The 27,458-nt window shown below is 41.9% G+C and overlaps 1 protein-coding gene across 6 annotated transcripts in view; it reads left to right on the forward strand.

The window, feature by feature from the left end:
- The window catches only part of disp1 (dispatched homolog 1 (Drosophila)), a 423,869-nt gene that overhangs the window by 103,855 nt on the left and 292,556 nt on the right, over window positions 1-27,458 (forward strand). The window contains exon 1 of one of the 6 annotated variants that reach the window (XM_041188534.1): window positions 16,329-16,404. The exons of 4 other annotated variants lie outside the window; for them this stretch is intronic. The gene's annotated coding sequence lies outside the window, so the exon portion shown is untranslated. Of the gene's footprint in view, window positions 1-16,328; window positions 16,405-27,458 lie in introns of those variants that run through there. One more of the 6 variants, XM_041188536.1, reaches the window with a different exon arrangement.

Genomic DNA, 27,458 nt, shown 5'->3' on the forward strand with positions numbered 1-27,458 from the left:
TCAGATATTCTCTTTTGGTGGTATTGGTTGAGGTATAAGAGTTAGCCAAGGTACTAAAATAATTCATCCGCTGTTCTTTGAATTGTACCATTGGAAACTTCTACACCCACCAAAACAAATGCAAAGGGCTTCAGTTAATGTCTCATCTGAATGTGGCAGCTTTAAAATTGGTCATCATTAGGCTTTTAACTCCAGATTTTTATTGAATTCAAATTCCACCATCCGCTGTGGCGGGATTCGAACCCAGGTCCCCAGAGCATTACCTTGGGACTCTGGGATACTAGTCCAGCGACAATACCACCTGTTCAAACCACCTTACTCCTCCCTATCTCTAACATGCTCTACCCCTACAGCAATCTGTGTTCTTCCAACTCTGGCCTCCTGAGCATCCCACTCTCTATCTGCCCCACATGTCTAAGCCCTAAGCTCTGGCATTACCTCCAAAATCTTTCAATTTACCTTTTTTGAAGCATTTTCCTAAAAGCCAAAACTTTGACCAAACTTTTAATCACCACTCCAAATACTTCTTTTTGGTTTGGTTTGGTGCTGATTTCTTGGCCTGATTTAAGCTTTAACAAACTGGTTTTGGATGTTTTTCTCCATAGGACATAGTCTACTCCTGCTCCAAAGGTCCTATCAGGCCATTTGATAAGATCATGGCTGATCTGGTTCTGGTCTCCACTCCACCTTTCCTGTCTCCTGTCTGATTTGCGTACACCACCCCCCCCAACCACCCCATGACCTTTGACTCCCTTGTCCAAGAAAAATCGGTCTAACTCAGCCTTGGATAAAATCAATGTCCCAGCTTCCATTACCTTCTGGGGAAGAGAATTTGACGGACTAACAACTCTGAGAGAAAAAAAAGTGTTTCCCCCCCACCCCGTCATAAGAGGGAGACCTCTTTTCCTTAAACTGTGTCCCTTAGTTCTAGTCTCCCCACAAGAGGAAACATCCTCTCAGTATCCTATTAAGTCCCTTCAGGATCTTGTTTCAATAAGATCACCTGTCATTCTTCCAAACTCAAATAGGTATAGGCCCAATCTGTTCAACCTTTCTTCATAAGATAAGGCCTTCAGTTCTCTGAACTGCTAACACAATTTGATCCTTTTTCAAATAAGGAGCCCAAAACTGTACACAGCACTCCCAGATGTGATCTCACCATGGCCCTGTTCCCTACTCTAATATTCCATTTCCCTTGCAATAAACACCAACATTCCATTTGCCTTCCTAACCACTTGCTGTACCTGTATGCTAACTTTTTGTGATTCATGTACCAGGTCACCCAGATCTTTCTGCACCACCGAGTTCTGCAATCTCTCTCGTTAAATAGTATACAGCTTTTCTATTTTTCCTGCCAAAATGGAGAAGTTCTTACTTTCCCACTTTGTACTCCATCTGCCAAATTTTTGCCCACTGTCAAGAAGATATAATAATTCTCAATGTTATTGGAATTTATTGTAAATTTTAGTAATAGTGGGATATGTGTGTGTGTGTGTGTGTGTGTGTGTGTGTGTGTGTGTGTGTGTGTGTGTGTGTGTGTGTGTGTGTGTGTGTGTGTGTGTGTGTGTGTGTGTGTGTGTGTGTGTGTGTGTGTGTGTGTGTGTGTCTGTGTGTGTGTGTGTGTGTGAGAGAGAGTGAGATTTAATTGAATTTGAGGCAGCTAGTCTGGGTGCTTTGATCTAAGAGGAGAGGTTAGGTTTGAAACGTTAATTAGATAAACATGGGGAAGTTTAGAAACATAGGTGTCAAGGGAACATTTGCATTTTGAAATAAACCAGACTAGATTATTTTCAAAGGAGGGGTGAAATATGTTACCTAGTCAGGAGAAGTTTAGAAACTGTGTTTATTTTTCCCAAAGATTACTGATAAAATCCTCTCATAGCACTAAGTTTTATTATCAGGGAGATTAAGCCCAAAGACATAGTGAAACAATGGGTATTTGAATTCAAAGAGAAAGATATGTATAAAGAAGGAGCAAAGGCTGTGGGGAAGGGAAGGCATTTTTAAGATCTTACAAGTGTGTGAAAAAGCCTTCAGCATCTATACCCCAAGCTGCTGTCTTCAAAGGACTGAAGTTAAGAAAACTGACTTGGAAGTTGATTTGTTCAGGGTATCATGTTTCTTTGCCTGGGGCTTTTAAAATCTGTGTGTTTTACTGTTGCCTTAATGAAAGTGTAACTGGGAGTAGATTAGGGGATTTAAAAGTTATCATAGTAGTAATTTATAGATCTATGTCTGTATTTAAAGTCATTTCTTCTATTAATAAATGTTTAATCTAGTTTTGTAAAAATCTGTTAGACTTGATCTTATTACTACTGAATTCAGGGCACACATCTCCAAATCTATACAAATTGCAGAACAAGTTGTGGCAGTTGTTTCAAGTTTTCCTTTGGGATTTGAATAACTCAGCATTTACCACCAGCTGTGCCTTAACACCCACTCATTTAATCTAACTGTATCCCTTTGTAGACTCTTTACTTCCTATCTTGGTGTCATTGGCAAATTTAGTCACCATATGTTTGGTCCTTTCATCCAAGTCATTGATATAGTTTGTAAATGGCTGAGGCCCCAGCACTGGCCCCTGTGTCACCTCACTAGTTACAGCTTGCCAACCCCAAAAAGACCCTTTTATCCCTACTCTTTGTTTCCTGTTAGCTAACCAATTCTTTATCCATGCTAATATGTTGCCCCCTAAACCATGAGCTCTTATCTTGTGCAGTAACCTTTGATGTGGCACCTTGTCAAATGCCTTTTTGAAATCCAAGTACACCACATCTACAGGTTTCCCTTTATCCACTTGCTTGATACTTTCTCAAATAACTGTAATAAATTAGTCAATCATGATTTCCCTTTCAAAAAACCACGTTAACTCTGCCTGATCCCATTATGATGTTCTAAATATCCTGCTATAGCCTCCTTAGTAATGGTTCTAGCAATTGCCTTTTGTTAAAGACTGTTTCAATGCAAGTCATGTACAGTTTTAACCCTTAACTAATGGCTATTTCAAAGAATATGCCTCTAATTCTGATATTGCTGCAGGTTTTAGTCGATGATTCTGACATGGATGGAGCTGAAGATGATTTCTGCTGGGATATTGTCTCATGGGTGGAGACTGCCCTCTGGTACATCATCCTTGATTTGGCAGAAATGCTCCTGGTTAGTGCAATAATGTGGCAAATAGAGTATAATGTGGGGCCATGTGAGGTTAGAACTTTTGATGATGCAGATAGAAAAATAGAATATCTTGAAAAGGTGTGATATTTCTAAATGTTGATGTTCACAGAGACTCAGGTGTACTGCTACAAGCAACACAAAGTTAGCATGTAGGTACAGCAAGCAATTAGGAAGGCAAATGACATGTTAGCTTTTATTACCAGGAGATTGGAGTGAAAGGATCAGGAAGTCTTGCTACGATTGAATAGAACTTTGGTGAGATTCTACCTGGAAAACTGTGCCGTTTTGGTCTCCATGTGTAAGGAACGTTATATTTGCATTGGAGACAGTACAGCGGAGATTCACTAAATGGATTCCTGGAATGACAACATTGTCCTTTGGTGAGAGGCTGAGTAAATTGGGCATATACTCTTTGGAGTTCAGAAGAATGAGAGGTGATCTCATTGAAACATAGAAGCCTTTAAAGGAATTGACTAGGTAGATACTGGGAGGTTGTTTCCCCTGGCAGGCGAATCTAGAACATGTCTGAGGATAAGGGTTTGCTCATTTAGAACTGAGATGAGGGGGAAATTTCTTCACTCAAAGGATTGTGAATCTTTTTTGGAATTGTCTACCCTAGAACGTTGTGGAAGTTCCATTGTTGACCATATTTAAGGCTGAAATGGACAGATTTTCGGGGTGTCAGGGAATTGAGGGATATGGGGAACGGGAGGGAAAGTGGCATTAGGGGTCGGTCAGCCATGATCATATGGAGCGCTAAAACAGGTTTGAAGGGCTGTATAGTATACTACTCCTTACGCTGTTATGATATCGTGTCATGAGATCTAATACCCCTATCTGAGAGAGCAGGTAGAGTCTTGGTTTAACGTCTTAGCTGAATGACATTACATATGGAAACCTACAAGAGCCTTTTTGAAGCTGTTTGTATCTGTGAGGATGTTCTACTCTTGCTTATCCATCCCCCCCCAAACCAAATCCCCGGAAGCCTCCTGGCCTCAACTTGTCTATTGGAGCTTGGCTGGCAGCAATCCAACCAGGCCTGTTATCTCTGGCAGCAGTGATAGCTGTCGCATAAACAATTGAGGGCATGAGGATAGTGCTACCTACAAAAGACTAAAACTCGTTCTTTTACAAATCAGGTCAGCAACTATCCATTGGCAACCAATTTATGAATGGATGCTTTAGTTGATTGAATAATATCATAGGTACAAGCCTTGAAAAGAGCTTTCAGTCCCTCTTGAAGTCGGTACAACATCTGCCTTTACAAGGGAATAAGTATTTGGTGTGTTTTCCAACTTGGTTGGGGGGGCGTGGTGGATATTCGACATTTGTTCTTCCGTTTCTCCATTTTTCTTTCCTCCTTTCTTGGAGGTGGGGCCTCCTGAGTGACATTCTTCAGCTATGAACCTGAGTGTATTGGCATGCTGTTCAACTGTGGGGGCATCACAGCTGAGCCAGACCCTGCCCATGGACAGCCCCTATAGATACACTCTTTTCCACAAGAGTCACATATGGCAGTGACTGGGAGTGGGATACTACCTCATAAGCCACTGGCACCCATTATCCTTCATTGTAAGCATAGATCTGAGGCTTAAAGCAGTGAAGCATCAACGTAGAGAATTAGCAGTTCAGTCTATCTCCACCCCAGCCCCGTTGCTTAAAAAATGACTTGGTTAATGTTATGTGGATCTTCAGAATTGTGAACAAGCAGGTGTGTATGTCGGAAACATTGTCAGGGACTCAGTGAACAAAATATTTTTGAACTTTAGACACTGATGTTAGGCAACAACTCAGACTGCTGAGACTGGGTGGCAGGGAAGAGAACTTAATGCTCTGTTAAATTGATGTTTGTGAAATTTGGCAGCTGTTAATTAGTGAAGGCTGTGAGATTCCTTAATGTCCGGATAATTAACTGCAATGGCACCTCACTGTTTAGGAGCTTGGAACTAAGCTCGAAATGGTGCTAAAGTTTTAGTTGAAAGGCTGAGAACAGCTGTCCTGTGCTTGTTGAACCGTGTTCCACAGGGGAGAAATTTGCTGTTTGTCAGGGTCTCATTCTGAGTACAGACATGTTACATTAAAAAGGATCCTTTAATACAATAACAATTTTCTGCTTTTAGGTCAGTTTCGGACGAGTTTTGTAGTGACCCCTCAATATGGCTGCAATAATAGGAGTGGGCACTGAGGTAAAAATATGCATGTGTTCTGAAAATTTAGGAACTTGTTGTTGGATTCTTATGTTCTACTGCATTTTATGTTTTTAAATTTCTGGCTGTGCACAAATGGAAAAGACATTTTTTGGCTGTATTGTTCCTCTGCATTAACCTCTCAAATAAGGGGGCAAAGGGCCTTGGACAGCATTCTTAATTTGGAATACTACAGGAAAGGGAAGTCTGCTCTGAAGTTCCTCTGAACGTTTCCAACTGATAAAGGCATGAATGCTACCAACTGAGCCAAGGTGAGATGTAACAAGTGGTGTGCCACTGGGATCATTGCTGGGGTCTCAACTTTTTACAGTTCATACAAATGACTTGGATGAAGGGATGGTTGCTAAATTTACTGATGAATAGAAGATAGGTAGGAAAGAAGTTGCAAAGAGAACATAAGGATGCTGCAAGGGGATATAGATAGGTTAAGTAAGTGAGCAAAAGATCTGGCAAATGGAGTATAATGTGGGAAAATGTGAAATTGTCCATTTTGGCAGGAAGAATAAAAGAGAAGCATATTATCTAAATGGTGAGAGATTGCAGAGCTCGGAGATGCAGATGGATCTGGGTGTCTTAGTGCATGAAGCACAAATCGTTAGTATGCAGGTATAGCAAGTAATAAGGAAAGCCAGCAGAATGTTATCAGTTATTACAAGGGGGATTGAATACAAAAGTAGAGATGTTATGCTTCAGTTATACAGAGCATTGGTGAGACCACATCTGGAGCATTATGTACAGTATTGGTCTTTTTATTTAAGGAAGGATGTAAATGCATTGGAAGCAGTTCAGAGAAGCTTTACTAGACTAGTACCTGGAATAGACAGGTTGTCTTAAGAGGGAAGATTGGAGAGGCTAGAGTTTAGAAGAGTAAGAGGCGACTTGATTGAAACACATAAGATTCTGACAGCATGCATGTGGAAAGGGTGTGGGAGAATCTAGAACTAGAGGCCACTGTTTCAAAATAGGAGGTCATCCATTTAAGATACAGATGAAGAGGGTTTTTTCTGAGGGTCCTGAGTCTTTGGAACTCTCTTCTTCAAAAGCAGAGTCTTTGAATATTTTTGAGGCAGAGCTAGATAGATTCTTGATAAGCAAGGGGGCGAAAGGTTATCATGGGTAGGTAGGAATGTGGAGTTGAGATTACAACCAGATCAGCCATGAATTTACTGAATGGCGCAGCAGGTTTAACGGGCCGAGTGGCCTACTCCTGCAGCTAATTCCTATGTTCGTATGTACGTATGTGTTCATAATAACACTGTCCATGTTACGGAAGTACCCCATTGATTGTACGGAGGTGGTGGTGTAATGATAATGTCACTAGATGAATAATCCAGACAACCAGGCTAACTCTCTGGGGACACGAGTTCAAATCCCACCATGGTAGCTGTTGGAATTTAAATTCAAATAATAAATCTGGAATTAAAACCTAGTCTTAGTAATGGTGACCATGAAACTATTGTCGATTGTCGTAAAACCCCATCTAGTTCACTTATGTCCTTTAAGGAGGGATAGCTGTCGTCCAAACCCACAGCAATGTGGTTGATGTTTAAATGCCCTCTGAAATGGCCTAGCCACTCAGCTATATCAAACTGCTACAAAGTTAAAAAGGAATGAAACTGGACGGATAGCCCAGCATCAACCAAGGCACCCGAGGACCCAGCCCGGCAGAGTCCTCATTACTAACTATGTTGAACACCAATTGGAAGAAGCACTGAGGGTAGCAAGGGCACAGAATGTACTTTGTTTGGGGTCCTTCTTCAGCCAGAAGTGCCAAGTGGATGATCCTTCTTGACTTCTTCCTCAGGTACCCAGCATCACAGACACCAGTCTTCAGCCAATTCGATTTACTCCACATGTTATCAAAAAACAGCTGAAGGCACTGGATACTACAAAGGCTATGGGCCTTGAAAACATTCTGGCAATAGTACTAAAGACTTGTGCTCCAGAGCTTGCCACGTCCCTAGCCAAGCAGTTCCAGTACAGCTACTATACTGGCACTTACCCGGCAAAATGTAAAATTGTCAGATATGTCCTGTCCACAAAAAGCAGGACAAATCCAGCCCGGCCAATTACTGCCTCATCAATCATCACTCATTCATCAGCAAAGTGATCGACAGTGCTATCAAGTGGCATTTACGCAGAAATTACCTACTCACTGACATTCAGTTTAGATTCCGCCAGGGCCACTCAGCTCCTGACCTCATTACAGCCTTGGTCCAAACATGGACAAAAGAGTTGAATTCCAGAGGTGAAGTGAGAGTTACTGCCCCTGACATCGAGGAACCCTAGCAAAATTAGAGTCAATGGGAATCACAGGGAAAGCTCCCTACTGGTTGGAGTCATACTTAGCACGAAGGAAGATGGTTATGGTTGTTGGGGGCAATCATCTCAGTCCCAGGACATCACTGCAGGTGTTCCTCAAGGTAGTGCCCTAGGCCCAACCATCTTCAGCTGCTTCATCAATGACCTTCCATCATAAGGTCAGAAGTGGGGATTTTCACTGATGATTGCACAATGTTCAGCACCATTCATGACGACTCAGATACTGAAACAGTCCGTGTCCAAATGCAGCAAGACCTGAGTAATATCCAGGCTTGGGTTGACAAGTGGCAAGTAACATTTGCTCCTCAAGTGTCAGGCTATGACCATCTCCAGCAAGAGAGAATCCAACTGTAACCCCATGACATTCAGTGGCATTACCATCGCTGAATCCTCCACTATCAACATGGGTTGCTATTGGCCAGAAATTGAACTGGACCAGCCTTATAAATACTGTGGCTATAAGAGTAGGTCAGAGGCTAGGTGTCGTGTGACGAGTAACTCGCCTCCTGACTCCCCAAAGCCTGTCCACCTTCTACAAGGCACATGTCAGGAGTGTGATGGAATACTGCCCATTTGCCTGTATGAGTGCAGCTCCCATGGCACTCAAGCTTGACACCATCCTGGACAAAGCAGCCCTTCCACAAACATTCACTCCCTCCACCACCTATGTACAGTGGCAGCAGTGTGTACCATCTACAAGATGCACTGCAGAACTCACCAAGGCTCCTTAGACAGCACCTTCCAAACCTACAACTGCTACCATTTAGAAGGTTAAGGGCAGCAGATACATGGGAACACCACCTGGAAGTTCCCCTCCAAGCCACTATCCTGACTTGGAGTTATATCACCATTCCTTCACTGTCAATGGGTCAAAATCCTGGAACTCCCTCCCTAATAGCACTGTGGGTGTATCTACACCACAGGGACTGCAGCGGTTCAAGAAGGCAGCTCATTCCCACCTACTCTAGGGCAATTAGGGATGGACAATAAATGTTGGCCTCGCCAGCGAAGCCCGCATCCCGCAAACAAAAATGAATTTAAAAAAAGGAGGTTGCAGAGGAAGAATGAGGGGAAGCCAGGAAGTGACTTAACAACAAGAACTGCGGAGTATTGAGATGATCAAGGATCTTTTTGTGGAAGTTAAAAATATAGCTTTCCTTCAAAAAAATGTATAATTGAAATTCTGCCTTTCAAAATAACACTGTGGATAAAAATACAGTAGGAGCAATTCTCATGCAATTAATCAAAATAAATATTTAATTCTTTTTTGTAAAAATTAAAATTTCACTAATGGACCCTCAAATTCTCTTCAATCCTTGCGTTTCTTGAAAATCAGCCTGCTGAATGTCTTACTGCACAGCAACTTAAATCAACATCTAGCAAACACAGGAAACAACTAATCCACCGAGACACTGGAATTGTCACATCTACAGAAGTACAAGCTCCAGATTGTTTCACAATGCCGTAAGGTGTTGCTTAAAAATTAGCATCGCAATGATATTTAAAATTAATGAAAATCCAAGGAAACCTCTTTACAGTTAGATAAGGCAACCAGGGAATAGCAATTAGGAGGCATTAGGCTTGTTTCAAAAGTTTGTAGTCTGCAGCAGGCAGATAGAAGAGAGTAGGGGAGATGGCAGCAGAGTGGTAATGTTACTGGACTAGTAATCCAGAGGCCCAGGTTAATGCTGTGGGGACATGGGTTCAAATCCCACCACAGCAGCTGGAATTGAAAGCTAGTCTCCGTAATGGCAACAATGAAGCTTTCATCAACTGTTGTAAAAACCCATCTGCTTCACTAATCCCCTTTAGGGAAGGAATTTGGCCATCCTTACCTCGTCTGGTCTGGTCTGGCCTGCACTGCACGTGACTCCAGACCCACAGCAATGCTATGGCATAGCAAGCACTCAGATCAATGGCAATTAGGGATGGGTAACAAATGCTGGCCTTGCCAGCAACACCTGCATCCCATGAAAGGATAAAGTTAATACAGGGAAGATGTTTAGTGCATTTGGAAAACAAAGAAAGAGAACAAAATTGCATTTATAAAGAGCTCTTAGGTGGTAGGGATCTCACATCCTCATCACGCTGAAAAGCATCCTTACATTTTTTGTTTACTTTCGCATTCTTTCACAGGATGTGGGTGTCGCTTAGGCCCATCCCTCTTTGCCCTCGAGAAGGTGGTGGTGAGCTGCCACCTTGAACCGTTGCAGTCCATGTGGTGTAGGTACACCCACAGTGCAGTTAGGGCAGGAGTTCCAGGATTTTGACCCAGTGACAGTGAAGATTTAGTTCCAAGTCTGAATGGTGAGTGGCTTGAGAAGAAACCTGCAGGTGGTGGTGTTTCCATGCACCTGCTGCCCTTGCCCTTTAGGTGGTAGGGCTCGCAGGAAAATGCTGTCAAATGCACCTTGGTGAGTTGCTACAGTGCACCTTGTGGATGGCACACACTGCAACCGTGCATTGGTGGTGGAGGGTGTGAATATTGCGGTGATGCAGTGATGTCCTGGAACTGAGATGATTGACCAACAACCATAAGCATCTTCCTTTATCATTTAAATGTTATCACTTATTGTGAGGGGAATTGATTACAAAAGTAGGGAGGTTATGCTTCAGTTGTACAGGGCATTGGTGAGACCACATCTGGAGTATTGTGTACAGTACTGGTCTCCTTATATAAAGAAAGACATAAATGCGTTAGAAGTAGTTCAGAGAAGGTTTACTAGACTAATACCAGGAATGGACAGGTTGCCTTATGAGAAAGGCTAGACAGGTTAGGCTTGTGTCCCCTGGAATTTAGGAGAGTAAGAAACGGCTTAAGATTCTGAGGGGCCTAGACAGGGTGGATGTGGAGAGGAATTTTCCTCTTGTGGGAGAATCTAGAACTAGGGGTCACCCTTTTAAAAATAAGGGGTTGCTTATTTAAAACCGAGATCAGAATTTTTTTCACTTGAGGGTTGAGAGCCTTTGGAACTCTCTTCCTCCAAAAGGCAGTGGAAGCAGACGCTTTGAATATTTTTAAGGCAAAGCTAGATAGTTTTTTGTTAATCAAGAATCTATGTAAACACAAGTTGTAGAATTAACAAGGAGGTGAAACGTTATTGGGGGCAGGCAGGTGGGATTGAGGTTACATGCAGATCAGCCATGATCTTATTGAAAGGTGGACAGGCTCGAGGGGCTGAGTGGCCCACTCCTGCTCCTAATTTGTATGTTTGTATGTTGATATCAAGGGTAGTTACTCTCACCTCACCTCAGGAGTTCAGCTCTTTTGTCCATGTTTGAACCAAGGCTGTAATGAGGTCAGAAGCTGAGTGACCCTGGCGGAATCCAAACTGGCCAACCTTTTGTGCATTCCCATCTCCCTTCATTCCTTGATTGTTGGAAGAACTTTCAGTGACTTGTGTGCTATACTTTGGAATTCCTTCCCTTGCTCTCAACTCTCAAACTCCTTTTATGTTTTGACCAACCTTTTACAGTCTTCCTATCCTGACTTGGAATCCTTTCCCAGAGACATACAATGATGTGCCTTGGCATATTTATTTTTCCAAAAAACTATGTAAACACAAGTTGTAGGATTTGTAGGAACCCTGTAGTTGGAACGTCCCAAATTGATCTGCTTTGTGTTGAGTTAACCGCTCTGGCCAGAGTTGGGGGCCTAGTTCAGGCCAATGATCAACTTCAGTACCTCTGGTCAAGGCTTGGGAGAAAGATTAAAGTTCAGTTACTGTTTATGATCACAGCATAGTGGTTTTCAGCTAAATTACCATTTTTAAGTGGGAGAGAGAGGAGAGGAGATATGAAGCAACAAACAAAGAAATTAACAGGGAGGTGAGAGGAGATTGAAGGTGCAGCTGGAACAGCAAAGCTTTAAAATGGCTTTTGAAGATAAAAATATGCAACGCATAAAGGAATAATAACTGGAACAAAAGCTTTTAGAAGGTGGTGGGTGGGGCGTGGAATTGAAGGCCATGGAAGAATTTGGAGAAAAGGATGTTGGGACACAGTTTGCCAGTGTAATTCTGGGTGGAAACCTGCCATCCTTACCTGGTCTGGCCTACATGTGACTCCACAGCAATGTGGTTGACTCTTAACTGCCCTTTGAAAGGCCTAGCAAGCCACAGAGAAAGGGCAATTAGGGATGGGCAACAAATGTTGGCCCTGCCAGTGATGCCCATATTCCATGAAAGAATTTTTAAAAAAGGATGTTGAACTGTATAAAAATGCATTGAAGTCACAATATAAAACTGGTTCAGTCTGCCAGCATTTATACTCAGTGTGAGATTTAGTCTATCACATTTGAAAAGCCTGATCCCCCTTTTCCTTCATTAACCTATCTCCTAATCTTGAATGTTGATGTATTTACCTCCATCTCAATTCGGGGAAGTGATAATCACAGTCTCACAACTTTGTGTTGAGAAGTTTCTTCTGTCTATTGATTTAAATCTCCTGCATTCTTGACCCAACCAGGGAAAACATGTCATCTTGTAATGAAAAAAGTGTTGTAATGAAAAAAGCCTCAATTTTTCAAATCATCTTTTATATTTGCATTTCCTCATACCAGGCAGCATCCCAATGAAACCGCATTGTAGCCTCTCTCAAACCTCAATATCTCCCTATACATAGCCCAAACAGTAGAATGTGTTAGAGGAGATAATCATACTGTTTGGGGATCTGGTCAGATAGTATCTCTCCTAGTTGCCAAGACATGGGCAAGTAATTTAAGCATTGTAGAGGAGGGGAGTCTGAGTTATAAGACAAGGTGGGATAGACTGCAACTTTTCAGCTTTGCAAGTAGACATCTGATGAGTGATCTTGTAGTGCTATGATTTTTAAGGATATAAACAAAGTTTACCAGAGATATTACTTGGTTTAAACCCATAAATGTTAATTTTAGGTATAAAAACAGGAAGTGGTAATTTTAGGACTGATATCAAGAAGTTCTTTGTTACAAAAAGAGTGATCAATGTGTGAATTAATGTCTAGTTGGAGTAGTAGAGGCAAAAGCCCCAGAATCATTTAAGAAACAATTTGATGTCAGGATCTCTTTGGATGGATGAATTAAATGAATGGCTTTCCAAATCTGTAATTATCTTGTGATCTTGAGAGTAAAGGCTAGACTTAGCTTTTGAAGATGTTAAACTAGTTGGATGCCATATTAAAATCTTGTTTATTGTTCCTGCGCACATGCATACGGTATGTCCCTACACCTGCATATAAATACAGGAGCACACAGTCTTTCATGTGCATATGCAGCAGTCAGGCAAACAAACTGGAGAGAATGGGTGAACGCAAGCTTTCTAGAAGTCAAACCTTCAGACCTGTCAGCCCAGACTGGTTAGGCTTGTCATTAGCACCCTGCCAATCTCTCAACACCCCACCAGTCCTTCCCTTGGGCCTGCAAGACAGACTAGACTGTTTGTCATTTGTTCTTGGGGTGTGGGCATTGCTGGCAAGGCTGTATTTATTGTCCATATCCAAACCACTCTGAAATGATGATGGTGGCCTCCCTCATGAACTGTTTCTGGTGATAATCCTCCCTCAATGGAGTTAAATAGGGAACTCCAAGCTGTTGATCAGTGATGAAGAAGGAATGGCAATACATATCCAGGTAATGATGGTGTGCAACTTGGAGATGATATTATTCTCACAACCTTTGCAGACCAGTTATTTCAGTTGGACTTATTTTCATTACTGGTGGTAAAGGATTTTGAAGTAATACCAAATGGAGAATCTAGGCTACTTTCCGCTTAACCATGCCAGCTCCATCAATTAACATGAAAGTCTTTGATGTGTTGTGCTGCAAGGAAAATCTAAGTGAATGGTAGTGGGTGGACAGACATAGTTAGAGAAGGGTTTATTGAGTTATTTTACAGCTGGATAAGCGACACTTTTACATAACATTTTACACACCAGGTGGAACAGCACTGGTGTTTTGAGTTAGTTCTGATGGGAACCAGCTGTATAGATACAACTAATGGGACCAAAATTATTGTAGATTTTGAAACTTATTCCACAAGCCACCAACCCCCCCCAATTCTTTGTAAACTTTTATAACTAGACTTTATCTTAAAAGGTTCACAGTATGCAGTTTAGTTGATCATATTTCAAGATGGTTTTGATTAAGGAGCTTGTTTTTTTTGTATCTTGGAGCTAGGCAGTAATTATAAACCACTCGGCTTTCTGGTAATTAGGGATCTTTCCTCCAGCTGTACTCACTGGCAGGCGATGGGTTGGGCTGGGACAGAGGGAGGAAGACAGGCCAGGCTGGAAGGGCAGGCCTTACCACAAATGCTGCTTTGCTTTTCTTCAGGTTGGTGAGATTGCCACTTTGCAGGTGTGAATGAAATTTGAAGCAGATGTTCCAGATTGCTTCCAAATTGAGTGTGTGCACTGGAACCTAAAAGTAATCCAAAAGATCTTGGAGGTGTTTTATTTAATGGAGAACCTTTTATGGATAGATACCATTTCTTTTATCTCGCGATAAATTATTTCTGGATTTAAAGGTTTTTCCCTGAGCATTTATTTATTTTCGAAACAAAATTAAAAGAACTTTTACTTGACATGTCAACAAATGATATTTGCTGTCCACTTCCTAGTGAGTTGCAGATTCTAATGAAGATCTGTTTGCTCCAGGTGGGGAAGGAGATTTTTTGCTTTTGCATTTAAACATGGCAGGCTATAGTATAGCTTGGTGATACTGGAGGGAGATGTGACATCTAAGTAAATGCTGTACTGGGAGAGATGTGATTTAAGTACATTGGTGTTGGTGGGAGATGTAACTTCTAAGTACTGTGTGTACAGTACTTAGAGGAAGGAGGAAGATCCAGAGACACAGTGTGGATTTAGACCATCCCGAGGTACCTCCAACATTTATTGTCAGATAAGTCGAAGAAAATTATCCAGAACAACAACATTAACTCTTCGAAAAGCAGAATACTGCAGATGCTGGAAACCTGAAACAAAGAAGAAAAAATGCTGGAAATGCTCAGTGCGTCAGGCAGCATCTGTGGAGAGAAAAACAGAGTCAATGTTTCAGGTAGAAGACCTTTCATCAGAACTGGGAAAGATGAGAGATGTAGGATTTGAGCAAGGGGTGGGTGGGACAAGGACAAAGGAAGGTCTGTGATAGGGTGGAAGGCAGGAGAGATTGAATGACAGATGAGTTAGTCTTACAGGGCCAAAGGGAATGGTGATAGGGCAAGAAAAGGAACAAAAGATATGCTGTGAGCAGCTGTAAAGCTGTCTGAAAACAAAAATAAAAGAAAAACTGAAACATGCAAAGTAAAGGAAATAAAATTAGTGGGAGGGGGAAGAGAGAGAGGGACAGAATTTATGGCCTGAAAATTTTTGAACTCAGTGTCGAGTCCAGAAGGCTGTAAGTGAAAAGATGAGGTGCTATTCCTCAAGCTTATTTTGAACCTCACTGGAACAGTGCAACTGGCCAAGGACAGAGATGCCGGTGTGAGGGCAATGTGGAGAATTAAAATGACAGTCCACCAAAAGCTCAGGGTCGTGCTTGAAAACTGAATGGAGGTGTTCTGCAAAGTGGTCTCCCAATCTGCATCTCGTCTACATGTAACTTGTTGCTTCATCTGGAAGGAATATTTGATGCTTTGGATGGTGAGGAGAGAGGAGGTAAAAGTTGTCACATCTCCTGTGTTTGCATGGAAATGTGTCAAGGGAAGGGCACGGGGGTTTGGGGATGAGTGAGGAATGGACCAGGGTATTACGGAGGAAATGGTCCCTTTGGAATGCTGAAAGGGGGTTTGGTGGTGGCATCACCCTGGAATTGGTAGAAAGTAATCAGTTGAATGCAGAGGCTGGTGGAGTGGAAGGTGAGGACAAGGGGAACCCTATCGTGGTTCTGGGAGGGAGGGAAAGGGGTGGGGGAGTGGAGAGCAGAATTTCTGGAAATGTAGCGGATGTGGTCGAGGGCCCTGTCAACCATGGTGGGGTCGGGTGGGGAGAATCCTTGGTCGAGGATAAAAAGACATCTCTGATCCATTGAGTATTTTCAGCTTCTATTACCAAGAACTCTTCATTGCCTTCGTCAACCTGACCAAAGCAATTGACTCAGTAAATCGCGAGGCTCTGTGGATTGCGCTACAAAGATTTGAATGTCCAAGAAACTTCACCACAATGATGATAAGACTACAACTATCTCGAATGGGAGATCCAAAACAGATGCTTTCAAAATCCAGACTGGAGTCAAGCAAGGCTGTGTGATAGCTCCCATACTATTTCAGAAGTGACAAATTTCTCCTATTTGTCAGAATTCCAACTTTGGGATCATGGAATTCTGCCCTTTTAATTTTTTTTCTGACCTCTGCCTCTCCAGAGTTTTATTTGAAATATATCAGTTACGAAAGCAACAACAGAAAGGGAACAGTCTTGCTATTGAATCTGAAAGAAGGGGATGTTTGTGCACAACGTGCCTGCCCCGGCTCCCTATGCAATTGTTGACTTTGTCAGATGTGGTGCCGAGTGCAAGCTGCTGGATGAAGAGGGGGGGGCGGCGGGGGGATTGATCACGGTGTGCGAATGTCACATAGAGCAGCCACAGTTTCAAGATTGCATGTGGCCTGGACCGTGAGACAGCTGGGCGGGTGGAACATCCCTGAGCTTGGCCTCCTGACTGTGAGGAAATCGGACAGCTAGCAGCCAACGTCCAGACAGTGCTGTTCGCAAGCGTCATGCAGAGGTACAACAGTGCAGCTTTTATTTCCCCTTTTCCCCCTGCTGATTGCATCTACTTTCCAGGTCAGGCCTGCCCTGGGCAAACATTTTTTTAAAATCTCCTCCTCAAAAACCCCTGATTCCCTTTGAGGCAACAACTGGTGAAAGCTCCCTTTCAAACTGTTGTTCATCCTTAGCTCTCGGGCCAAGGCCTATCTCTCTCAGACCAGCTAAGTGAGTTTAGGGATGGGGGACAGTTTTGCTGAACTTCAATGTGGCAAATTTGTTTTCTTGGTTATAAAGCACTGAGTAGTCGGTCTTTCCTCTATTTGTACCCTAATCTCTCTCTTCTCTAAAGCTGCTTCACTTTATTGATCAGCAAGGTAAGTTGAACTGTATCATTGAAAATTAACATAAGCAACTGCATTGATTGAAGACATGGTGCTCAATTTGTAATTTTGTTTTAGCAAACCTTGCAAAACAAGGCAAAAATATGAATTTTAGAAACGTAGCTTGAATTAGTTTGCAGATTATGGCTGCCACCATTTGTTTGGAGAAATTCGCTACAGTGATTCGAAGTTTATCTGTACCCAACAGTAATTTGTGTTTGTAAAGGGGCTGTAATATAATAAAATGTCTGAAGGTACTTCACAGAGGCATTATAAAACAAAGTTTGACATTGAGCCACAGAAGAAGGTATTAAGTCAGATGACCAAAAGCTTGGTCAAAGATGTAGGTTTTAAGGAGTGTCTGAGAGGAGGATAAGTGAGGTAGAGAGGCGGACAGGTTTAAGGAAGGAATTCTGGAGCTTGGGGCCTAGGCAGCTGAAGGCATGGCCACCTCTCCAAGCCACTCATCCTCCTGACTTGGAAATATATCCCTGTTCCTTCACTGTCGCTGGATCAAAATCCTGGAACTCCCTCCCTAACGGCACTGTGGGTGTAACTACACCACAGGGACTGCAGCAGTTCAAGAAGGCAGCAACAGCCAAAGGCAATTAGGGATGGGCAATAAAAATGCTGGCCTAGCCAGTGATGACCACATCATGTGAAAGAATAAAAAAAACACCGGTAGAGCGATTAAAATCAAGGATGCTTAAGAGCCAGGAATTTAAGGAACACAGATATCCTGGAAGATTGTGAAGCTAGTGGTGATTAGAGAGATGGAGAGAGGCGAGGCTATGGAGGAATTTGGAAACAAGGATGAGAATTTTAAAGTGGAGGCTTAACCAGGAGCCAGTGTAGGTCAGCGAGCACCGGGCGATAGGTGAACAGGACTTGTTACATGCAGCAGAGTTTTGGATGACTTCAAGTTTAAAGAGGATAGAATGTGGGAGGCCAGCCAGGAGTCCTTTACAATAGTCAAACCTAGAGGTAACAAAGATGTGGATGAGGGTTTCAGCAGCAGATGAGCTGAGGTGGGATGGAAATGGGCAGTGTTCCAGAGGTGAAAATAAGTGATCTTAGTGATTAACCAGATATATGATTGGAAGCTCATCGTGGGGTCAGGACAATCTGGTTTAGCCTCAGAGAGGGATGAAATTGGTGGCTAGGGAGCAGGGTTTGTCATGGGAACAGATGACAATGGCATTGGTCCACAACGTTGAAGGAAATAAAAGGTAAACAAAGGAAAAACTAGTATTTTTATCCACTTGAAGTCTAATAATTCCACCCATTTGAAATGGCTTAGAAGCATTTGCATTTCACTACAGATCATAAAAAATCCTATAATTACACGATTCCTCATAATAAATAATTTTCAGACCTTTTTGCTTTTGGCCACTAATTTTCAGAAGTTTTGTCTATGGCTACTCTCGTCTCTGCTATTTACAATCTACTTGACAGTGGCTATTCACCCCATCAAAGATCAACTGCCCTCTGGTGTCAGTATGAAAAACTGCTTTGATGGATAACTCTTTAACCTCAGCCACCTCCATGCTAAAACTAAATTGACCATCAGAGATATACATGGGGCAGGATTTTACACCTCGCAGGTGGGTGCGCCTGACACGAGTGGGTGTAAAATAGTGCACAAAGACATCAGGCGAGCGCCTTGATGTCATCCCATGTTCACGCGATAAAAGTTGGAAGTGCACCCACTGACAACTAAGAGTAAGCCCATTAATAGTGCAATTGTCTCCGATTGTTCATGACCCGTCCGACCTTACGGCTAGCAGATGGGTGAATCGGCTAAGCGGACTCTTCGTTTTTCATCAAACCTCATCCAAAGGCAGGATGAGGTTTCCATTGTTAAATGAAATAAAAATCTGCGGACAGTATTTTTATCATCTATAAGTTCAGATGCCTGATTGTGATGCTTGGACATTTTTTTTCTGATTTTCAAAACTTTATTTCCTGGTTTTCTGGCCTGCTGCTCCCTGAGGTAGCTGTCTGCCTTCAGGGAGCTTTCTCTCAGCGCTCACCCACACCCGTGTTGATGTCGTCGCCTGCCCTCCTCCCCCTCCCACCTTGGCAGCGCTGAGCTTTTCAACGTGCTTCACACTGGCTGGCCAATTAACGGCTAACCAGTGTGAAATCGTGGTCAGGGGCCATTGGTCCGTTTCCCAGCCGATCCTGGGCCGACTGATCGTGCTCGCCCACCCAGCTGAAAATCTAGGCCATAATCTACAGTTTGCAGATGACTGCAGTCATTGTCTGTTCTGCACCAGATTTACAAACCACTCTTGATGTCTTCAATTCTGCATACAAGAAATTCGGTTTGTGAATGTTGTCAAAACAAATCTCATATATTAATCTACACCTGGTCAACCAAATATTCCACCTCCCATACATGTTGAAGGAGAGAGTCTGGGATATGTTGAGCACTTCCCATATCCTAGCAGTCACCAATGACGAGGGGATCCAATATCGGATCAGCTGCACCAGCTTGGCCTTCCACAAACTACAGCAGCGGCTGTTTGATAACAAAAACCTCCAAGTTAGTGAAAGTGTACAGAACAGTTGTTGTCACTACATCCTGTACTGCAGTGAGACCTGGACTGTGTATCGGCGACACAGCCCTCGACGTTCCATCAGCTGCACCTACAGGATTCAATGGGAGGACCAAACAAACTTAGTGTCCTTCTTGAAGTCAGGTCCACAAGCACACAGGCAAAACTCCTTCAAAACCAATTTTGATGGACTGGATAGTATCCAGATTGGTGAAAACGCCCCCCCCCCCCCACCCCCCCTCCAAGATCCTGTTTTCTCAAGGCCAGTGTTCCAGGGAGGATAAAGAAATTGCTTCAAAGACCCCCTTAGGCTCTCCTTGAAGCATGGCAGCATTGACATTAATGATTGGGAGGAGCTTACTACCAATTGTTCACAATTGCAACAAGTTGTCCAAGCTGTATCATGCTTTGTGTCCCAATGCCTTAATGATGAGGCAGAGTAGCGACTGAGAAGGAAAGAAAGTAAGTACTGCACTCCAGATCCCACTACCTCATGGGACATCCTACCTCCTACCCAAAGATATGTGGATCAAAACTCGACCTGTTCAATCACATGAAGACCCATGGCAGAAATTCAAGACCCTGCGTAGAAATCATCCATGAATCGAGGGACAACCGACAATGCAAATGACTGGAAGGAGAGCAAGGATACCAATATTTAAAGTTATATTAGGAAAAAGAAGGTAGTCAGGAGCAATGTGGGCCCCTCAAGTGCTAACAGATTTATCAATGAAAACATGGAAATAGATGTTGAATTGCATCAGTATTTAAGAGTAGAAGAAGAGGTCAGCATGCTGCACTAATGTTCAATCAGGGAGGGACTCAGCAGAATTAATTTAAACAAAGTAACAGTAATGAACAAAATAATGACACTTGAAGAGTGACAAATCCTCAGGAGCCAAATGGTTCCATCCCAAAGTTTTAAAGCAATTAGATTGGCGGGTTCTTTCAATTCAGGAACTGTTCCTTTAAACTAGAAAATTGTGTGTGTCACTCCATTATTTAAGAAAGTTGAGAAGGAAACCAGTGAATTATAGACAAGTTAACCCAATGCCTGTTGTTGGAAATTACTAGAGTCATTAATTAACAATAGAGAGACTGAACACCTTGAAAATTTTCAGCTGATCAGACAGATCCAGCATGGACTTATAAAGGGTCTGCTGTCTGACGAACCTGATTTTTTTTAAGCGGTGACAAAACCAGTGTACATGGGAATGTGTACGAATGTTATTTATATAGACTTCCAGAACCTATTTGATAAAACACATCATAAGAGTCTGTTGGCTACAGTGTAGCTCATGGAATTGAAAACAAATCATTGAACTGGTTAGAAAATTGGCTGACTGGCCAAGAGACAGAGAAGTAGGGATGATGGCATATACTCTAATTGGAAGAAAGTTACTATTGTTGTTCTGTAATGATCTACACTGGGTCTTCAACTATTCATATTTGTGAACAACTTTGATGGGATGAAAAGCTATATATTCAAATTTGCCAATGACACAAGTGGAATTCTAAACAGTGTAGATGAAAGTTTGAAATTACAAAGATCTATTAACAGATTTAAATGGGGAAAAATGGTGTCAAATGAATATCGGTGTAGGCAAATGTGAATTCATTCACTTTGGTCCAAAAAGGATACTTTCTAAATGGTGAAACAATGGAGCTTCAATGAGACTTAGTGTCCATGTACATGGATCATTGAAATGTCATGACAGATATATAAAATAATGAAAAAGACTAATGGACTGTTTGGTCTTTGACTAGAGAACTAGGATAAAAGCAGGTAGATATTATGCTACAGCTATATATTTTTTAAAAATTGCTTGGACTATACCTGGAGTACTGTGAGCAGTTCTAGGCACCACACCTTGGTAAGGATATAATGGCCTTGGAGGGAATGCAGCTAGAATAGTACCTGGACTCTCGGGGTTAAATTACCAAGAGAGATTACAAAAACTAGGGTTGTATTCCCAATTTAGAAGGTTAAGTGTGATTTGTTTGATGTTTTCAAGATATTAAAGGGAACAGATAGAGTACAGAGAAACTGTTTCCTCTGGTTGGGCACTATATAGTCTAAAAATTAGATCCAGTGCTTTCAGGAATGAAATTAGGAAACCCTCCTTCATGCAAAGCATGGTAGAAGTTTGGAACTCTCTTCCGCAAACAACAATTGATGCTGGACCAATTGTTAATTTTAAACCGGAGATTCATAGACTCCTGTTAACCAAAGATATTAAGAAATATAGGGCAAAGATGTTTATATGGAATTAGGCATCAGGTCAGCCATGATCCCATTGATTGACAAAACTGGTTTGAGAGGTTAAGTAGCCTACTGGTCCTATGTGACATCTAAATACTGGGAGTACTGGAGGGAGATTTTTAAATACTGCAAGTAATTAAGAAAAATCAGAGAATTATAAATATTGGGTACTAAAGGGAGATGTAATTCATCAAAGTAATAAAGCAGGGGCCTGGGGAAGAGAAAATCTAGGGGTGTGGCTGCTTAGCCTTTTTCTAATCATGAAGAATCACTTCTTGGAATTTGTTATGAATGTTGGTTCCTCTATGTCCTAAAGGGATTGACATAATACTTTATCTGTGCAGCTGTCCCAAATCTCATTAATCTCATTTTAGCAGGTTTGCCAGATGTTGTGGCTTTTATTGTTTGTTTCTTGATAAACCATGAGAAGAATTTCAAAAATAATTCTCCCTTTCCTAGTCCCAAGTACAGCAGTGGCATAAAATTTAGCACGGACTTTATTTTAATAGTTTTGTTTTGCTGGAACATGGATCAGCCTGCAGACACTGCAAAACAATAAAGGCAAAATATGGCATCAATTTAGGTAATAGAGAGAGAGGGAAATGAGATGCCTCACTAAGCATATTGTAATTTAAACACTTCCATTTGGTATGGTAAAGCACTGTGGCATGAATAACTTATTAATTCCAGATTCAGGCTGAAGTGAACTGTTGGGAGGGTGAATTCATGGGATGAGAGTACAATTTTGCTTTCTCTCTCAGGAGAGCTCTCTCGCTTCTCTTTTGAAGCCTTGCCATGGGATCTTCCACATTTTCCTGAGAGCACATAGAGAGTCTCAGACTAAAGTGCTGTAACCTAGATGGCTTCAGACCAAAAGCTGGAAAATGGGAGTAGGCTGATTAGCTTTTTTTGTGGCTGGCACAGACACGATGGCCTGAATGGCCTCCTCTGTGCTATCACTGTTTGTGTTTCTTCTTGATGCATGGTGCATTATTGGTTTGACTTAAACCCTTTAAGCCCCAAATGTATATTGTTGTTTACCTTCTTTCCCTGCCTCATTGTGGGGAAAGTGACTGGAGAATCACTGTTACCAACCAGCCTGCAGCTATCAAAATGTGGCCTTTCTGTATTAGGCTCCTTAAAATTAGGCGCACTTAATACATGCATTTGGCACTCTAAACTTAAATTGCCTTTGCCATATTGGAGGTGATTTGAAGCCACTTCCTCACAAAGCTATCTCAGAAGCTTCTTTTCAAACACTGTCGTGTTAGCTGCAGTGGGCGCTTGATTGACTTTCACAAGAATTTCCCTTTTAATGGAAACCATAACAACAGCAGACGTGACCAGGAATGTAATATTACAGCATTACTGACTTTTATCATTGCCACCCCTCTGTAATAAAGCAGGGTAAATTTTTTATGAAACAAAAACAGAAAATGCTGGAAATACACATCTATGGAGGGAAAATCAGAATTAACTAAGCAGATTTTTGGCCTTTTATCAGAACTGATAAAAGGCCATGGACGTGAACAATATCTCTGGTATAAAGTTATGGCTGATACCACAATATTCTTTATATTACATGGTCTATGCTAGTATTTGTGAAAAAGAAAGAAAATAAAGACTTGCATTTATATAACACTGGACATCTCAAAGTATTTTAAAGCCAATGATGTACTTTTGAAGCATAGTCACCGTTTTAATGTAGGAAAAATGGCAGCCAATTAGCACGCAGCAAGCTCCTGCAACAGCAATGGAATAATGAGCAAATAATCTATCTTTGTGATGTTGATTGAACGATAAATATTGGTCAGGATACTGGGGATAAAGCCCTTGCTCTTTTTCAAAATCATGCCATAGGATCTTTTACATGCACTTGAGGGGCCAGACAAGGTCTTGGTTTAATGTCTGAAAGACTGCACCTCTGACAGTGCAGCACTCCCTCAGTACTGCACTAAAATGTCAGCCTTGATTTTTGTGGTCAGTCCTAAAGTGGAGTGTGAACCCACAATCAACTGGTTCAGTTAAGTGTTACCAACTGAGCCATGGCTGGCTCCAGAAGTTGTCTGTTATCCACCTTCATCTAATCCAATCAGCATAACCTTCTTGGATCTTGTAGTGGAGGGTCTGTGGGCCTTTCTGGACGGATGAACTAAATAGTCTTCCTCATCTGCAATTGCCTTCTGAGTCTATATTATTGTGTTGTTAGGTTGGATTACTTTCAATGCCAGCTGCAAACATTCTTAACTTTATTGTAATAGATTTACAGTTATGAGAACACTCCTTTACACTAGCTTCTTTCCATGCTGCTTTCTCCTGGACTCTCAGATCACATTAGTATATGTCACTTCCTTCTATGATATCATAAACTATTAGTTTAAGGGATATTAGTTATCCCTTCGTGGGACTTAGTCTAATATACTCCTTTATACTACAGATCCTATTTCTCTAATTATTCCCCAATTCCATCATTAAACAGAACCACTGTAACCAGAGGGGGAAGAGTACTTAATGTGATAAAATAAATAAAATTTCAATAAACTGTTATAATATGAAAATAAAAATATACACAGCCAGTTAATGCAATATGATGATATTGGCTGAGTCTATCAGTTATTACAAAAAATCCTGAAAATCAGATAAAACCAGGGAAGGCAGTTTTGATTGTTAAGTAACACCTCAAACTCTGCACAATAGCAAAGGGAAATTAATCTGTTGTTTCTTTCCAAGGAGTCAGGACTTTTGATTAGACCAAATTTTGGTGCAACATCTTGTAAATATCTCTGCTGTTGGTGCATACAGTGTAATGTGCAGTCCGAGTACTGCAGTTTGGCATAAAACGTCCCAGAGGTAGTAAAAATGCTGATTTCTGAGGAATAGCAAATCACTTATCACTTTCAGGGAATGTTACATCTACAAGTAACATGAATGTGATCAGGCCATTTAACAGAGGCCTTAGGATTAGAGGCCTTGACTGCAATATCACCAAGCATGTACAAGGAATTGCCCATCAGAAATACCTAGTGTTTAAAAGAAACAACTTAATAAATATTTGGTCCAGTTGAGATGGCTAAATACTGTTTGGAATACATTGAGACATTGGGAGTGTCACATATAGATGACCAGGGTTGAAGCATGTATTAAATTAATGTTGAATCAATACCTTGAACTCTTGTTAAATTACTTTCAGGGATTATGGGAATGTTTCCCTTTTTTATAAGTTTAACCTGTGGCTACTCAGCTGGAGTATTGTGTAGAGTTCTGGGCATCACATTATTGGAGAGAGTGCAGAAGATGTTTACAAGAATGGTTCCAGGGATGAGAAACTTCAGCTATGAGGATAGATTGGAGAGGTTGGGACTGTTCTCCTTGGAGAGAAGGCTAAGAGGAGATTTGATAGAGATGTTCAAAATCATGAGGGAGCTGGAAAGCGTGGAGCGGGAGAAGCTGTTCTTGCTCGTAAAAGGATCAAGAATAAGAGGGCACAGATTTGAAGTGATTTGCAAAAGAAGCAAATGTGATGTGAGAAAAAACTTTTTCACACAACGAGTGGTTCGGGTCTGGAATGCACTGCCTGAGAGTGTGGGTGGAGGCAGGTTCAATTGAAGCATTCAAGAGGGCATTAGATGAATATTTGAATAGAAACAATGTGCAGGGATACAGGGAAAAGGCAGGGCAACGGCACCAGGTCATAATGCTCATTTGAGGAGCCAGTGCAGACACGATGGGCTGAAGGCCTCCTTCTGTGCCATTAAAATTCTATGAAAATCATCTCTGTCAGTAGATTAAAAAAGTTGAGAATACAACCAACTGAGTCAGGCTGACTCCTGAAGGAAGTGATGTTAACCAATGCGTGAGTTGGTAAAGCACAGAATCACAGAATTGTTACAGCGCAGAAGGAGGCTGTTCCGCCCATCATGTCTGCTGAAGCTACACAAACATGGTAGCTCTGTCAGTAGATTAAAAAAATTGAGAGTGCACCAACTGAGTCAGGCTGACAACTGAAAGCAGTGATGTTAACCGATGTACGAGGTACGAGTTGATAAATGCATGTTTTGAAGCTATACAAACATGTTAGCTGTTATCCATGGGGCAGAATTTTCCCCCTGTCGGGGGGAAGTTGAAGAGCGGGCGCGCGGAGGCGTGCCTCCAATCGGAGCCTCCAATCGGGGGCACGCCGCCATTTTATGCGCTCCCTGTACAGGTGGGGGGGGCATGCGCACAAAAGAGCGCACTCATCTCCCTGAGGCAAAGTGCTGCCTCAAGGAGATCGGCTGTATATTACAAATAGAAAAAAAAAAATTCTCTGACGTCTCCTCATGTGACACTGTCACATGAGTTGGGACATGTCCATAACTTTTAAAAACACTTTAATTTAATTTTTCAAAACTTACATGAAACCTCATCCCGCCCGTGGATGAGGTTTCATGCTTTGTCTAATGCCCGCCAGGGTTCCTGGCCTGCCCACCAACTTTAAGGTTGGACAGGCAGGTCCATTAATTACTTTAGTGACTCTGTCAATGGCCTCAATTGGCCATTGACAGGTCAGCGGGTGCACAGCTGATTTTGCTGAGCCCCCTCCTACCTGAAAATTTAAATGGGACGCGGTGGCATTGGAAGTTCCTCCCAACGTCACCGCATGTCATTCTATGTGTTGGCGAGCGGGCCCTGCCACTCACTTGCCGTCGGGAACATCCTGGCCATGGTCTCAAGCCTATGATGAATTAGCTGACATCAGCCAGGTTGACTACAATTGGCCACAGCTTACTTCAGACAAGGGAGGAAAAAATTGACCAGAGCTTCTGCTTATAATTGCTTATTAGTGACCACATCTGGATCGTGCACATTTGTTAACATCATGTGGATGTCATACTCCACCCTTGTTTGAACCGTCTGTCTAGTGATATGATCCCCGTAGAGACCGATAATTTTAAAAAAGAGATATGAATTTTTCAGTGACCTATGCAAAGGATCATAAGACAAGATCCCACATTTTAAGACTTTTGCTGTAACACACACACACACACTAAAATCGACATTGACTAAACATTACTTAGTAGGCAATTAATATACTAAACTACAGAAAAAGTATCCCCTTTAACTTCTTAACACAGTTGAAAACCCCATGCCATGTTTATATGTAATGACACACTCTCAACTGATAATTAGCCTGTATTTAATGTCCTGGATGTTTCTCAGTGATTCAACAGTCTGTTCTCCCTGCCTGCCTGCCAGCCAGGATGAATCTTTCAGTGTCCTTTTAAACAAAGTCTCCTTCACTCAACTTTGAGTATACTTGAATGCAATTCTAGCAGCAAGACACACTCTGGTGAATTTTTGATCTCCAACTCTCCACAGCAAGCTTCATTCCTTTGAACAGGGGGTTCTGCCCTCACCAGCACTCTGCTTGGTGATTAACTTGTTATGATGTGTTAAGTGCCAGGCAGACCAAACCCACAAGGGAAATTTGGCCATGCTATTAGAATGATTTTGCAATTTGTATTTTTTTATGGGAAGGTTTATGCACTGAATTCCGAAGAATTGAGTCCACTAACACCTTTGGAGATTTTAAAAATTAAGTTAAAACATTTATTAACACAAGATAAAAAACAAAACAATAAACACACAAAATTACAGTTATGTGATTAGTTAGTCTTAATAAACAGGCTCCCAACCAGATACCCCCTTTAAGGCAACAGTCCAAAAAAGATTTGAAATTATAAAATCAACCCAGCAAGGTTGGCAGTGGAATTCCAAAGGCTTGTAATACAACTTTAGTTACTGGACACAGCAGACTTCGGTTAAAGTGGCTGAAGGCTTTTCCCCAAGGACTACTTCACACTGTGTACCTTTCAATCTCACATGG

This window comes from Carcharodon carcharias, chromosome 5 (genome assembly GCF_017639515.1).
Source record: "Carcharodon carcharias isolate sCarCar2 chromosome 5, sCarCar2.pri, whole genome shotgun sequence".
Lineage (NCBI taxonomy): Eukaryota > Metazoa > Chordata > Chondrichthyes > Lamniformes > Lamnidae > Carcharodon > Carcharodon carcharias.